The sequence below is a fragment of the Coregonus clupeaformis genome, chromosome 17, assembly GCF_020615455.1.
Source record: "Coregonus clupeaformis isolate EN_2021a chromosome 17, ASM2061545v1, whole genome shotgun sequence".
NCBI lineage: Eukaryota > Metazoa > Chordata > Actinopteri > Salmoniformes > Salmonidae > Coregonus > Coregonus clupeaformis.
Window position 1 is genome coordinate 2,353,720 of NC_059208.1, and position 17,587 is coordinate 2,371,306.

Consider the following 17,587-nt stretch of genomic DNA (forward strand, 5'->3'; position numbering starts at 1 on the left):
TGCCTTTTGACTGTCTAAAAATGTGGGCACAATCAGAATGTGGACAAGATCAGGACAAAAGATGCAAGTTAGAACCATGCAGGTTTAAACGGTGCTAGTGTGTGTGGGCGTGGGCGTGTGTGTGTGGGCGTGTGGGCGTGTGTGGAGACAGAGAGGCAGAGTGGAGTTTAGGTTTCAGAGCTCATAAAGTGTATCTAAACATCAGACATCTATTGTTTACGCCTGGGTCCTCTCTGCTCTCGTAACCTGGCAACGCATTCCACAACAACAGGCCCAAACACACCCGCCAGAGAGACAGCGAGACAGAGGAACAGGAGAGTTGAAGTGATGGGATGTCGTTACTGTCACAAAACACAAATGTGTGCATGTCAGTGTGTGTGTGTCATCACAGCTTCTCATGACCATCTGACCATCTGACCATCAACTGACCTCTGATCTTTCCGCCCATGCAACACATATCGCCAGACCGGCCCTTACAAGGGTGTCCTTTAACTGTGTGGTGTGTGTGTGTGTGTGTGTGTGCACGTGTGTATATGTGTGTGTTTGTTTGCATATGTGTCTGTGTGCAGTTGTGGGAAAAGTACCCAAATTGAGTAAAAGTAAAGATACCTTAATAGAAAATGACTCAAGTAAAAGTGAAAGTCACCCAGTAAAATACTACTTGAGTAAAAGTCTAAAAGTATTTGGTTTTAAATATACTTAAGGATCAAAAGTAAATGTAATTGCTCAAATAGACTTCAGTATCAAAAGTAAAAGTATAAATCATTTCAAATTCCTTATATTAATCAAACCAGACGGCACAATTTTCTTCTTTTTTAAATATACAGATAGCCAGGGGCACACTCAGACATAATTTACAAACAAATAAAAAAAAGCAGATCAGAGGCATGACCTTGATACGTGCGTGAATTTGACCATTTTCGTGTCCTTCCTAAACATTCAAAATGTAACGAGTACTTTTGGGTGTCAGGGAAAATGTATGGAGTAAAAAGTACATTATTTTCTTTAGGAATGTAGTGAAGTAAAAGTTGTCAAAAATATATATAGTAAAGTACAGATACCCCAAAAAACTACTTAAGTAGTACTTTAAAGTAATTTTACTTAAGTACTTTACACCACTGTGTGTGTTACAAATTCTTATTCAACTCCTAAAAAATCTAATGTAACACCACCAACACTGACACGCTGTTCAGCAAGACACAAAATAGTCTGTTTTATGAGGAAATTAAGGTCTTTTAACATTGACAATAGTCTACACTTTTGTTTTGTCTTTGTTTCACAAGAGTTTAGTTTAGTTTTTCAGAACAAAAACACAACACGTAGCTACCAGAGCAAAACTGCACCTGCAAGATTTCCTCATGTAACTGTGACATGGCCAGAGGAATTCCTGCAAAGACATTACGAGACACAAGTGACGGGAAGTGTGTGTGTGCAGAGGGGTGAGCCAGGGGACAAGGTTGTGACATAACAGGAAGAGCCTCCTCCACCCCGTCACCATCGCTGTTCCACAGGGAGAGAGCAGGATAACGCTCGTCTCATGAGAGAAAGACCCACGCACACAGAAACAAGATGTTTACTATTAGTTAAGTACGAAGAGGTGTCAGAGCGTGGAGTCTTGTAACGATCCCGGCAGTCTGAGTCGGGTCCTGTCTGTGGACTAGTTTTTCTGCTCGGGATCTCCAGTTTCCCGAGGGTTCTGGAACGCTCCGGGGAGCTCTCTTGATTTCCGCACCTGCATCCCATCAGCAATCTGCACACCTGGTCCTGATCATCACCCTTCTTAGGCTCTGGCCTAACATCCATTCCCTGCCGGATCGTTAGCCATGAACAGTAGGTTTATCAGAGTATCAGTCTTAGAGCGTCTAGCGTTAGTTTTGTTGTTTTGCACCTTGTTGGTTTGTTGTTTACTTACCTCCGTTTTGTTCCATCTGCAGTCACTCGTCCGGAACCTTCATCCAACCTCTGCCTGGTGGTCGGCGGCTGCCGAGCCATGATTGGATCAACCACTTCACCCCCAACAACTAATCAACGCCGCCCGCTCTGTTCCCTGGATTATTCAGCATCACTCTTGAATTTGTAAATAAACACTCACCTTCGTTTCAACTTACCTTGTCCTGGTCTGCTTCTGGGTTCTGGCTTTGTAACTCGTGACAGAACGATCCGGCCAGTAATGAACCCAGCGGACCTGGACTCTGTTCGCCATGCCATTTCCCATCAGGAGAAGATGTTGGGACAACATAGCACGGCACTACAGGAGATAGCGTTGTCAGTTCGGAACCTTTCTACCGGTCTGACGGAGGTCCAGAACCAGCGCAAGTTTCCGGTGGAGGATCCACTACCGGTTTCACCCATCTCGCCTGCCGCGTCTGAAGCTGTGTCCTTCCGTGAGCCCAAGGTTCCGACGCCGGATAAATATGAGGGGAGCTGGGAAGATGCCGTTCTTTCCTTATGCAGTGTGGGTTAGTGTTCGATCTACAGCCCTACTCTTATGCCACAGACAAGGCTAGGATAGCCTTTGTGATTGAGTTGCTGCGTGGTCGAGCGCTGGAGTGGGCTTCAGCCGTTTGGGAACGACAAGACCCCTGCATGGCTTCATACCAGGGGTTCACGGCCGAGATGAGGAAGCTCTTCGACCATTCCGTCCGAGGGAGGGACGCAGCTAGGCGCCTGTTTTCGCTTCACCAAGGAACTCGCAGCGTGGCCGACTTCGTGATCGAGTTCAAGACGTTGGCTGTGGAGAGTGGGTGGAATGAGGAGTCTCTGCAAGCGGCCTTTTACCAGGGTCTGTCGGAGCAGCTCAAGGATGAGTTGATCTCCTATCCGGAGCCTAGTGACCTGGACAGCTTGGTAGCCTTGTCTATTCGGGTGGATAATCGAGTCCAAGAGCGAAGGAGGGAGAAGCAATGGGGTCCGTCCAATCGATCAGCTTCTCAGTTCCCAGTCGGGTCGGGTGGTGGACCAGAACACGTCGATCATTCTCCACCACAAAGGATTAGTGGAGAGGTCCTCTCTCCCGATTCTGAACCCATGCAAGTGGGGGCGGCACGGGTTAACCAAGGAGGAGCGTCAACATAGACGTAAGACCAACTGCTGCCTCTACTGTGGTAGCTCGGGACATTACATCTCCACTTGTTCCCGGCGGTCGTCAAACTGCCCGGCTCGCTAAAGTTGGGAGGACTTTTAGCGAGCCAGTTTCAACCTCTCAGTACCTCTGTCAGACCCCGTTTCCGGCTACCCTTGTGAACAGGAATCAGAGCTTAGCGATTAACGCTTTTATCGATTCAGGTGCCGGTGGAAGCTTTCTTGATGCCGAGTTGGTGGAACAGCTGGGGCTTTCCAAGGAGCAATTGCCGGAAGCCATTGAAGCGACCACTCTGAACGGCAGTAGTCTGGCACGTATCACGATGAGGACTGAACCGGTTAAGATGCTGTTGTCGGGGAATCATTCGGAGATGATTTCATTCTTCATTCTGCCGTCTTCCCATGTTCCTCTGGTCCTTGGATACCCCTGGCTGAAGGAACACAATCCCACGTTCGATTGGGTGACGGGCAAGGTAACGAGTTGGAGCCTTGATTGTCATGCTAACTGTCTCAGGACTGCCTGTCCCCATTCGGTTCCCAGCCAGGTGATTGAGGCTAAACCCCCAGATTTGTCCCTGGTTCCCGAGACATATCACGATTTGGGGGAAGTGTTCAGTAAGCAGAAGGCTCTGTCACTCCCTCCCCACCGACCATATGATTGTGCCATCAACCTGTTCCCTGGAGCTGTCTACCCCAAGGGAAGGTTATACAGTATCTCCCGCCCTGAACGTGAGGCTTTGGAGACCTACATCAAGGAGTCCCTAGCTGCTGGTCTCGTTCGTCCCTCGTCATCACCCCTGGGGGCAGGATTCTTCTTTGTGGGTAAGAAGGATGGCTCTCTTCGACCGTGTATTGATTATCGGGGGGTTGAATGACATCACGGTCAAGAACAAGTATCCCCTGCCCTTGATGAGTTCTGCCTTCGACTCCTTACAGGGTGCTACGGTGTTCACCAAGCTAGACCTACGCAATGCGTATCACATGGTCCGGATCAGAGAGGGAGACGAGTGGTTGACGGGTTTCAATACACCGATGGGTCACTTCGAGTATCAGGTGATGCCGTTTGGACTGACCAATGCTCCAGCGGTATTCCAGAGTATGGTGAACGACGTCCTGAGAGATATGATCGGTCTCTTTGTGTTTGTTTACCTGGATGACATTCTGATCTTCTCGAAGGAACCTTCCGACCACGTCCAGCATGTCCGGCAGGTTCTGCAGCGGTTGTTGGAGAATCGCCTGTTCGTGAAGGCCGAGAAGTGCGAGTTTCACGCCCACACGACATCCTTTCTCGGGTACATCATCTCCAGGGGGAGAGATTAGGATGGACCAGGAGAAGGTTAGAGCGGTTCTGGAATGGGCCCAGCCCGGTACGAGATTGCAGCTCCAGAGATTTTTGGGGTTTGCGAATTTCTACCGCAGATTCATCCGGGATTACAGCCATGTGGCCGCTCCGTTAACGGCCTTGACTTCCAGTATCAGGAGCTTCAAGTGGAATCCGGAGGCGGATCGAGCGTTTCTGGATTTGAAGAGGCGATTCACCAACGCACCGATTCTCTCTCAACCGGACACGGCCCGTCAGTTCGTCGTTGAAGTGGACGCGTCTGATGTGGGAGTTGGCGCCATCCTGTCGCAGCGATGCTCCACGGACAGTAAACTCCATCCCTGCGCCTACTACTCTCGTCGCCTTTCGCCTGCGGAGAGGAATTACGATGTGGGTAACCGGGAGCTTCTCGCGGTGAAACTTGCCTTGGAGGAGTGGCGCCACTGGTTGGAGGGGGCGGAGCAGCCGTTTATTGTCTGGACTGACCACAAGAATCTTGCTTACGTGCAATCGGCTGAGACGTCTCAACTCCCGTCAGGCCAGGTGGTCGTTGTTTTTCGGACGATTCAATTTTTTCCCTGACGTTCCGACCTGGATCTAAGAACGGCAAGGCGGACGCCTTGTCTCGGATGTTCTCCAAGACGGAGGAGAGTGGGTCCAAGACCGAGACAATTCTCCCCCCGGAACTGCGTCGTGGGAGCTGTTAGGTGGAAGATTGAGGAGGAGGTGATGGCGGCTCTTCGGACGCAGCCCGGTCCCGGTAACGGTCCACCCGGTCGGTTGTTTGTGCCTGAGTCGGTTCGTCCTGCGGTCCTCAAATGGTCCCACGCCAGCAAGATGGCTTGTCACCCTGGCGTGGCTCGGACGATGGCGTTTCTTCGCAGAACGTTTTTGGTGGCCTGCCATGGCCGAGGATACTCGGGGTTATGTTGCTGCCTGTCCAGTGTGTGCGCAGAATAAGAGTACCAATCGGCCCAGCTCTGGACTACTTCACCCCCTTCCTATTCCCCGGCGACCATGGTCGCATCTGGCCCTGGACTTTGTCACTGGGTTGCCCGCTTCTGAGGGGAACACGGGCGTTCTGACTATCGTGGACAGATTCAGCAAGTTCGCCCACTTTGTGCCAATTGCCAAGCTTCCCTCTGCCTCGGAGACGTCCGAGATCCTGGTTAGGGGAGGTTTTCAGGGTCCACGGGTTGCCCAGTGATATCGTTTCCGACCGTGGCCCTCAGTTTACCTCTGCTGTCTGGAAGTCCTTCTGTTTGGCCATTGGAGCTACAGTCAGTCTCACATCTGGTTTTCACCCCCAATCTAATGGTCAGGCGGAGAGAGCCAACCAGAAGATGGAATCCACGCTACGCTGCCTGGCCTCTTCCAACCCCACCTCCTGGGTCTCTCAGTTGCCTTGGGTTGAGTATGCCCACAATACTCTCCCCTACATCTGCCACTGGGATGTCTCCCTTCCAGTGCCTGTATGGCTACCAACCTCCCTTGTTCCCTTCTCAGGAGAAGGAGCTCTCAGTGCCTTCTGTTCAGGCCCATATTCGTCGTTGCCACCGGACCTGGCATCGGGCCAGAAAGGCACTCCTTAGAGTTTCGGACCGGTATCAGCTCCAGGCGAATCGTCGCCGGATCCCCGCTCCCACCTACACCATCGGAGATAGGGTCTGGTTGGCCACACGGGATCTTCCTTTACGGACTGAGTCTAGGAAGTTGTTACCGAAGTTCATTGGTCCGTTTGTGGTGGAGAAGGTGATCAATCCGGTGGCAGTTCGACTCAAACTCCCGAGGACGCTCAGAGTCCATCCCACCTTTCATGTCTCCTGCCTCAAGCCTGTTCTCCTCAGTCCTCTGTTGCCTCCTCCGCCTCCTCCTCCTCCTCCTCGGATGATCGGAGGTGGTCCTGCCTACACGGTGCGACGCATCATGGATTCCAGACGGCGGGGCCGGGGTTTCCAGTATCTCGTGGACTGGGAGGGGTATGGTCCTGAAGAGAGGAGTTGGATTCCGCGGCGACAGATCCTAGATGCTGACCTCATCCGTGACTTCTACCGCCTCCATCCTGGCGCTCCGGGGAGTCCGCCCGGTGGCGTTCGTCGGAGGGGGGGTACTGTAACGATCCCGGCAGTCTGAGTCGGGTCCTGTCTGTGGACTAGTTTTTCTGCTCGGGATCTCCAGTTTCCCGAGGGTTCTGGAACGCTCCGGGGAGCTCTCTTGATTTCCGCACCTGCATCCCATCAGCAATCTGCACACCTGGTCCTGATCATCACCCTTCTTAGGCTCTGGCCTAACATCCATTCCCTGCCGGATCGTTAGCCATGAACAGTAGGTTTATCAGAGTATCAGTCTTAGAGCGTCTAGCGTTAGTTTTGTTGTTTTGCACCTTGTTGGTTTGTTGTTTACTTACCTCCGTTTTGTTCCATCTGCAGTCACTCGTCCGGAACCTTCATCCAACCTCTGCCTGGTGGTCGGCGGCTGCCGAGCCATGATTGGATCAACCACTTCACCCCCAACAACTAATCAACGCCGCCCGCTCTGTTCCCTGGATTATTCAGCATCACTCTTGAATTTGTAAATAAACACTCACCTTCGTTTCAACTTACCTTGTCCTGGTCTGCTTCTGGGTTCTGGCTTTGTAACTCGTGACAAGTCTGGGCTGTGTAGACACAAACCTTAAGGTAAACTCTGATCTGTGATCAGTAAATAACCTCCCAGTGGTGCGTTAGTGAGTGATGGTGGAGCGTTCTCCTCCTACAAGTGTTCCCGTAGCAACACCCACTCCTCCACTCCAGACAGGAAGTGGCGATGCGTAAAGTGATGCATGAGCGTTCCAGAGTGGAGCATCTGTTTCTGTGACTATGTCCTTCTCGCACACTCACACTGCAGGGCCACAATCCAGAATCACATTGGATCCCAGCAGGGAAGTTCTGGAGCAGTAACACATAGGTCAACACAGCCTTCTACCACAAGGCCTATTCTCGTCCACCAGCCACCTCTCTCTATGTCTGACCTGCTGTTATTATTTGCCTGGGGACAAGGTTCCTTTATGCCAGACTCGTGATGACTGAAGCTCTGAATGGGTGTTGGTTACTATCAACTCCATAAATAAACATCACAACAACAAATCAAATCAAATTATATTTGTCACATGCGTCGTAAACAACAGGTGTAGACTTACAGTAAAATGCTTACTTATGGTTCCTTTAGTAACAATGCAGTTAAAGATTTTTTTTATTTTTTATAGTAATAGTGACACGAGGGATAAATGAATAACAAGTCAAAATAACATGGCTATATACAGGGATTACCAGTACAGATTCGATGTGCAGGAGTAGATATATACATATAGATAGGGGTAAAGTGACTAGGCAACAGGATAGATAATAGACAGTAGCAACAGCATATGTGGTGAGTTTGAAAGTCTTTGTGTGTGTGAGTGTGTGTGGAGTCAGTATGCATGTGTGCGCGTGTTATGTGTGTGTGTATGGCTGTGTGGTTAGAGTCCAGTGTGTGTGCATAGAGTCAGTGCAAGAGAGTTAGTGCAAAAAAGGGTCAATGCAGGTAGTCCGGTGTCGTAGTAAATATATTATGTTATAGCTTGGTCTGACTAAAATCTTGTGCATAACCCATCTTGTGTTGGGCCTTTGGATTTAATACAATGCACAAAGACTTCTATCTTGTCGGCCTTATCAGCAGGTGGCTATGGACAACACCCACGCCATAGGTCTCTCAGTTCTCCCAACTCACACGAGTTATTGCTCTGAGGACATACACACACACACCCCCACACACACACACACATAACACACACACACACACACACACACATCATCATTGTTAAACATACACACATACACACACACACACATACACACACATACACACACACACACATACACACACACACACACACACACACACATACACACACGCACACACACACACACACACATCATCATTGTTAAGCACACACACACAAAAACCCCCTTCTCTTAGGCTGAACATCTGAAGACAGAGAACCCGACTCAGAGCCAATGCAATGGAAGTGACCTCGACCAACTCATCAGGACCAATCAGAAGATCAGAACTACTAGAATCAACCTACTTTATTTTATTGTATAAAATGTCAGCACACAATGTTTAGGGGCTCGCTCTCTCAGATATCTCCCTACGAGGTTGACGAACGGGTCCGTGCACGCTATTTACAGATATCTTTACCTCTGAATAAACTGCCTCATATTATACAATTATCCACCTTGTCCGAAAGTCTCTACTTGGTCTCCGTTCTCCAGTAAACTTGTGATCATCAACAAACTTGGTAGCAGAGGGTGGTTTTCTAACTCTGAATTCGGTCCATAAAAGTTGATAGAGACAGGAGACAAGTAAGAGACGGATCTGAAAGGACGGGTGACCTGTCCGCAGGAGCAGCCGGGAATCCAGCTCGCCTCAGGAAACTGATCTAGACGGCCGTCAATACAAAGGTAAGCAGAACCTGTTAAAACAAAATCTGCATATTGTATTGTAGGATAAACCCAAATTATGATCAGTAGTACTGGGCGTGAGTATGGATTACTGATAAATTTATAACATATCTATTATGACTCAAAAGGCACATATGTAAAGATATCTGAATTCTTTAGGTTATTACTGTTGAAATGTGACTCTCTAGGGGAGGAGTCTAGTTACAGAGGTTGTGGTTCACGAGAGACGGACCCTTTTATTTTTTGCTGTTGATATCTGAAATCTTAGGTTTTTACTGTTGAAATGTGACTCTAAGAGAAGAAGTCTAGTTACAGTGGTTTTATTTCCTGTTGAATTGCGGCTTTCTAGTGAGAAGCCTATTACAGTTTTTGGTTCACAAGCGATGGACCCTTTTATTTGATCCACAAGAGAAGGATCTGGTGACTTGATAAAAAGATTCAGATAGTCGGGTTGAGTTAATTCCGTGAGAATCCAAGTCCAGAAAAGGTTCTCCCGACTAGACGCCAGTTGAATGGTTTAAACGACTGGGAGTCTCCTTGAGGAGAATCAAAAAAATAATAATAAAAAAAATACGAGTTCAGATAGTCGGGCAATTGGTTGACGTGGCACTCAACTATATGTACTGTGAGGAACTTAAACTGAATTCGTGTGTTGATGCTGATATGTAATGAAAATGTAATTGTTGAAATGATAACCTGAATGTTGTGTAAGATTGGCCGTTTCATGAGACTAACTAGTGGATAACTTTTAAGAGGACCACTGAGTCCTATTTTGCCTGTTATGTAGCCGCTGCGCTAAAAGCTGACTTGAACTTTTTCCCTCTTGTGGTGTTGGTATTTTCATAATTCCTAAAATTAGATTGATAATTATTTTGGGAGCGCTCGGAGTTTGCTAATATATTGTTCCAAAAGGGCGATTCTGATACCTTTTGGGAAAATATATAATAACTCGAATACCTGAAAAACAATAATAACTTTTGCAAAATAATTCCCAAAATTAAATTGGTAATTATTTTAGGAGCGCTCGAGTTTGCTAATATATTGTTCCAAAAGGGCGATTCTGATACCTTTTGGGAAAATATATAATAACTCGAATACCTGAAAAACAATAATAACTTTTGCAAAATAATTCCCAAAATTAAATTGGTAATTATTTTAGGAGCGCTTGAGTTTGCTAATATATTCTTCCAAAAGGGCGATTCTGATACCTTTTGGGAAAATATATAATAACTCGAATACCTGAAAAACAATAATAACTTTTGCAAAATAATTCCCAAAATTAAATTGATAATTATTTTAGGAGCGCTCGAGTTTGCTAATATATTCTTCCAAAAGGGCGATTCTGATACCTTTTGGGAAAATATATAATAACTCGAATACCTGAAAAACAATAATAACTTTTGCAAAATAATTCCCAAAATTAAATTGGTAATTATTTTAGGAGCGCTTGGGTTTGTTAATGTATTCTTCCAAAAAGGGCGATTCTGATACCTTTTGGGAAAGTATATAATAGCTCGAGTGCCTGAAAGACAATAATAACTTTTGCAAAATAATTCCTGGGATTAAATTGATGATTGTTTTGGGAGCGCTCGGGTTTGTTAATGTATTGTTCCAAAAGGGCGGTTCTGATACCTTTTGGGAAAATATATAATAATTCGAATAATTGAAAAACAATAATACCTTTTGCAAAATAATTCCTAATAATAAAGTATTGAACATTTTTTGTGTACGAGGGTGGGACATCAGAGATAAATCTCAGTCAGCGCCAAGAATACATTGCTGGATTCGGCCAGTGACGGGCTAAGAGCACCAAGATAGTCTAATAAACTGTATAACCATGGCAACCACTACCGTCCCAAAACTCAAATTTAATGAATATCTAGATCAAAAAATACAGGATAGAGCGGGAGGGAAAGAACAGTATAAGACAGTGAAGAAAGTGTGGGAGGGAGTGAAACTCAAATGGACACAGGCAGGTTACTTTAGCGGGGGTGCCCCGTCTAAAGGGCAACTCACCTCTATGGAGAAAGAGCTAGGGGAGGCAGTGAGGGAAGGAACAGAAAGTGAAGTGGAAAGGAATAAGTCTCACTTATTCAAGAAGGAAGGGACTAAACACAGAGAGAGAGCAGAGGCTGAGCTAAGGATAGGTACGTGGGCAATTGAGGAAACACGACGAGCACACCCATACAAGAAACCAGACATGATGGGTGTGGTGATTGAACCCACAACTGAGACAACACCAATAGTGGGGACACAGTCCATGAGTGACATACCAGCGCCCTCAGCACCACTGTATCCGACCCTGCCACAGGAAGCCGAAGAGCACACCACCCGCATACACACCCACTCCTCCAACTAACCCTTATAACCCATTCCTAAGTCCTGCAGTGGTACAAGCGCCTGTGTTCGTGGTGCAAGGAGGACACCTAGAGGGGAACATGGCACTAAGCGTAGGGCAAGGAGTACTTCACTGTGTGGAAGTCCGAGCCAACAGCGAGCCACAAGGACGAGAGGAGCCACACCCGGCCGGCGGAACCCAACCCAGACCCAGTCCCACAAGAGGGGGTTCCAACCCAGAGTCCCTGGTAATGATGACTCAAAACCAACCGTCAGATCTATACAGGAAAGGGGGGAGCATCTGGCCTAAGACAAGCAGCTGCACCCAATCAGCCTAAACCCAGACTCTCAGAATGGTTTGTCGAAAGAGAAAGGGGAAGTACCCAATCCATGACAGAAGGGGGGTGCAGGGGACAATGAGCTTTGGGGGTCGTTAGGGTCTGGCTCATTAAGAAGCTCACGGGGGGTCTCAATCGGGGACCAACCAAGTGAGGATGATGAAGGAGAACAAAGGAAGGAAGAAAAAACCTATGAGGATGAGTGGGATGCGTGTCAGGGACAGGCGTCACATAACACAACCATAATAGAAGAAGCAGAGAAGGGGAAGACCTGGGCCTTGAAAGGGGGTGATGGTGGGGGGAAGTTGTTGACTTGCATGAACCCATCAGAAAATCTGCCAGACTTAGGGAAAGGGGATTGAACTCCCAAATGCCACTTAGACCAACAGCAGACCGACAACATGAAGAATACCAACCCTGGAAGATGACTGACCTGACCGCCCTGATGGATCAGATGCCCAGCCTCCATGGTGGAGCGTCTGCTTGGCTGTTGCAACTTCAAACCCTTACATCTGGATTTAGGCTTGCTCTGGCAGACATGAAGGCACTCTTGGCCAGGGCCACAGATCACACCACCATGATGGTACTGACAAGAGAGGCAGGTCTGGAAAAGAGCGGAGGTGTGACGCCACCGGAAGTCTATAGAACTGTGTTGTGGGAAGTTCTGAGGAGGGCATATCCTACCGAACGAAACCATGCAACACTGACCTCTTTTACCATCGGTCCTGGGGAACAGCCAGCTGCCTACCTGGACAGGGCCAAAACCACCTGGAGAACGGTCCATGACGAACCATATGATCACTCCGACACCACGTGCAGCATGTGGAAAGAGATGGTGGTGAGCGGGACCCCAAGTGACGTTCGAACCAAACTAAGGGGAACTGTGGGATTAATGGCACTCCCTAGGGCGCAGTTTAGCTCCCATGTTCATCATCACATCACCCAATACAACAAAGACAAGGGAGGGGCGGAAACACATGTCCAATCCCTGCAGGTGCAGCTGCTCAAACTACAACTGAAAGAGGCACAGAAGGGAGATAAGCCAAAGAAACAGATGGTGGCTGAAGACCAACCTGACATTTCTCAAATAATTGAAAAAACTGTCTCACAAATGATACAAACACAACAGCCGCCTCCAGCAACACTCCCAACGATCGCAATGGTGCCTCAGCCATACTATCAAGCACCAACTCCACCGTATCAGCCACCGGTGGCACCATACCAGACTCAATGGGGACAGCCAAGGCCACAAGGTAATGGGGGGCCTGTTACAATTGTCATCAATATGGACACTCTGTCAGATGGTGTCCATTACCACCTAGTCCGCAACAGCAACACTGGCTGGCAAACAGGGGTAGAGGTTATGCCTTCAGATCAAGAGGAGGCCCAAGACCGATGTACCAGCCACATGCTGCCCTACCAGCATATAACCACCCACAACAAGACCCAAACCAACAGCCTAACCAGCAGCCAGCTCCTACCTTCCAGGGCATGTCAGACGAATATCCTCCCTGGCCCTGAAGCTGCCCACCACCACAGAACGGGAATGGGGGTCAGCATTTTCCACTCCACACTGAACCAACTGTCATGTGTGAAGTGGAGGGGAGTTACCCACCAATTTTTGGTAGATACAGGATGTACGTACTCTGCCATAAGATCTCGTCAACCACTCTCTTCGGAATCAATACAGGTGGTGGGGGTATCAGGAACACCCGAAGCACAAAACAAGACCATACCATTGCTCTTCCAATGGGGCCCTTCCAATTTGAAGCATCAATTCCTATATTGTCCCAACTGTCCAATCAACCTATTAGGAAGGGACCTATTGTGCAAACTGAAATGTTCAATCTACCTTACCGAAAAGGGTGTGGAGGTTTCCATTGATCCCATTACCTCCACACCAGTTCATCCAGTTAGGGTGCTGATGCTACCCATCATCCCAACCCCAGTGCTCTCCCTGACCCAAGAAATATACTGGTTGAAGTGCATCGAATCCGGCCAAGGAACCCCTGAGGTTCAATTCAAGTTCAACCAGCTGAGACAACTCATTTACACATTTCACCCATACAAGACTCCTCAAGCTGAAATCCACTGTACACTTAATGTGACTGATAATGATGTCAACCCATATACCGATGACTGGGATGAAAACATGATGCACCTGACACCAACAATCAGATGTTGTACCATAGTGTGTGGACAGGAAGGAGTGGCTGCTCCGGTTATCCTACCTTCCCATTTGAAATCCTGGTACCTACTGGGCGAAGAATCTGCTCCCCATGTTACACTGGCAGTTGGAAACGGTTTTGAAGCAAGGAGCCTTGGGCCTATGATCAGAAGAGCATCCAAACTCCAGTGGGAACCCACCCAAACTCCAGGAATAACCAAAGCCACCACTGAGAACATGTGGAGGTTTATGACAGTTGACACAGAGGAACATTGCCTTCCTGAACGTTTGACTCTCCCAAGACACCATGGTAAACCTTACACAGACCACCCCTCATCACAAGCACTGCTTTCCACCATTTAAGAAGGCATATGGACACACACCCCATTTGATGTTGGACAACTACAGGTGGCACCAGTCACCATCACCTTACTCAACCCTGATCAAATTCCTATCTACCGAACACAGTACCGTCTGAAACCTGAACAGACCATGGGGATCAAACCAACCATAGATGGGTTGTTGGGAGCTCGTGTCATATATCGCACTGTGTCTCCATGGAACACACCAATCTTACCAGTCTTGAAAACAGGAGGTGAAACATACCGGATGGTACAAGACTTCCGAGCAGTGAACGACGTCACTGCACCCATTGACCTACCTGTCCCTGACCCTCACATTACACTGAGTAATCTCTCACCAAAACACCAATACTTCACCGTTGTGGATCTGGCTAATGCCTTCTTCAGCATTCCACTGGATGAGGCTTCACAGCCTCTCTTTGCCTTCACATATGAACATCAACAGTATACGTATTCGGTTCTTCCACAGGGTTACAGGTGTTCTCCCGGAATCTTCAATCATATCCTAAAGACACACCTGGCTGAATTGAAAATCCCTGAAGGAGTGATACTCATCCAATATGTAGATGACCTTTTGCTGGGGGGCTCCCACATCTGATCTCTGTCTACAAATGACAAAAACCCTACTTGACTTCTTGGCTGTCAAAGGCTACAAGGTCAAAATGAGCAAAGTCCAGTCCTGTCGCAGAACTGTCCTTTTCCTTGGCAGAGAAATCTCAGGAGAAGGTGCTGGTCTCTCGAAATCCCACCGAGATTCCATACTCCATCATCCACGTCCCATCACAGTGTCAGGCATGTTGTCCTTCCTGGGGTTAACAGGGTACAGCCGTACCCACATCCCTGACTACACATCCAGGACTGAACCACTGAGAGAAATAGTGAGAGAAGCAGGACCAAGAAACTTACACTCCTCACTTACCTGGACACCTGAAGCATCAACAGCGTTTGCTCTCCTAAAAACCGATCTCTCGGTGGCAGCAGCTCTGACAGCACCCGACTACAAAAACAAATTTCATCTTGATGTTTCTGAAAAGGAGGGGTTCACTTCTTCCATCCTTTTTCAGAAACAAGAGGGGGAGAGAAGAGTACTGATGTATCATTCCTCTAAGTTGGACCATATTGAAGCAGGTCAGACAACATGTTCCAGGTACGTGGCTGCAGTGGCAAAAGCTATTGAAAAAACCGCCCACCTGGTAATGTGCCACAAATTGGAAATCCATACGCACCATGGGGTTGCAGCATATCTGATGAGCAAGGAATTCACGTTCAGCGCTGAAAGAAAGAACAAAATCCAGAATAAATGCACCCAATCACACATTACTTTTGTCAACACCGACAAAAACATGGCAGACGCACTCAATGCAGAAGAAGGGTTGGCACACTCCTGCGAAGAGAGGGCGGCACAGGAACTGAAACTGCGACCAGACTTGGGAAACGAACCCCTTACCAATCCTGATCTATGGTTGTACACCGATGGATGCTGCTATAGAGGAGAAGAAGGGAACATAGCAGCATATGCAGTGGTACAGCAGCTTCCAGACGGGTCACACGTGACCCTGGAATCAGACATCATCCCACAACCTGCCTCAGCCCAACTAGCCGAGATCATTGGTTTGACTCAAGCCCTGGAAAAGGCTGAAGGAAAGACTGTGAACATCTACACTGACTCAGCATATGCTCATGGAGCAGTCCATACAGATGGACCACAATGGGTCAGACGTAACTTCACCACAACAGGAAACCTTCCGATCAAACACAAGGCACAAATGGAGAGACTGATAAAAGTAGTCTCACTACCTGAGCAGGTGGCCATCATGAAGTGCAGAGGACATCAGCAACTCAAGAACAAAGTCAGCGAGGGAAATGACGCAGCTGACAAAGCAGCCAAGAAAGCTGGGGGCTACACTCCAAGACAGATGGTGCTGCAGACTCAACCAGCTAGAACAGAACTCACAGACCAACACATAAAGGAACTACAATTCACAGCGGGCCCGTATGAGCACTCGGTATGGGGACAGATGGGAGCCACCAAAGGACCTGATGAACTTTGGAGATGCCATGACGGGCAGGTTGGTGGCCCCAGCTAATCTCTGTCCCGAGCTGATACGTGAGGCTCATGGGCCCACCCATGAAGGGAAACTCAAAACTTTACAGAAGGTTTCCCATATTTGGTGGCACCCACACATTAAGGACATGACAGACTTGTTTTGTGATGAGTGCAGCATTTGTGGCAGCCACAACCCAAAGAAACCTTTCCAAACACCCATGGGTTCATACCCAGTACCTAATGCATGTTTTCAGGACATTAGCATAGATTACACTGACATGGGGGCTGATAATGTAACTAATGGGAAAAGGTACTTATTGGTAATGGTAGATCGATTCTCCAAATGGGTTGAGGCAATACCAACAGCACGTGAGGATGCTAGGTCAGTTATTAAGTGGCTGCAGACTGAACTCATACCAAGGTATGGGGTTCCAAGACAAATTCGATCCGACAACGGGTCCCATTTCAGTAACCAACACCTGAGACAGGTGGAGGAGAGGTTCGGCATTGTGCACAAGTTTGGGTCTGTGTACCGGCCGCAATCTCAGGGCCTCGTGGAACGCGCCAATCAAACTTTGAAGGCTAAGATAGCCAAGGTATGTGCAGGTTCAAAGTTGACGTGGGTTGAAGCTCTGCCCCTGGCGTTGATGGCCATGAGAGCCTCTCCAGGAGCAGGCACCCATCTCTCTCCACATGAGATTATGACTGGTAGAGTCATGCCTGGTCCACCAAGGGAGGGAGGTCATATGCCCGCCCTTGATGTACAACAAATTGTAATGTCTGAATATGTGAGAAAACTAACGGAACTCTCTGCAGCTCTCTCCAAACAGATTCACAAGGTCCAAGAGGGGGAGCTGACGGGAGATCCGGCGCTGCTGAAGGTAAAAGTTGGCGACTGGGTAAGGATCAAGGTTCACAAGAGAAAGTGGCAAGATCCCAGGTGGACTGGACCGTACGAAGTGAAGGAGGTTACTTCACACTCAGTCCAGGTCAAAGGTAAATCAGGCGCACCTTGGCACCACTTGACACATTGTACACCAGCACCAACTCCTTCCAGAACCCTGACTGAAGTCAGAAGTGATTTAATCACATTAAATTCGGATCAAATTCTTGACACCAACACTATCTGAATATGTGGAGGAGACTCCCATCTTCAGATACTGGAGGGGGAAAAACAGAGGAGGGACAGACCACCATGGGAGAGACTGGGGTGCTCTGCTCCACTCCTTGTTTTGCTGATTGTAACTATTGGGGTTACTCTAGGAATCATACTCTGGTCAGTACAGCACATGACACAGACACCCATTACACCCACTAGTAAACCTAACGACACATTCAATGCCACAACCATACGTCCGACCAACCTGCACTCCGACACATTGAGCCCAGATCAGAATGTAAGCCACAGCCACCACGTAAATAAACGACAAGTTGTCTCTAACACCCTTTCCTG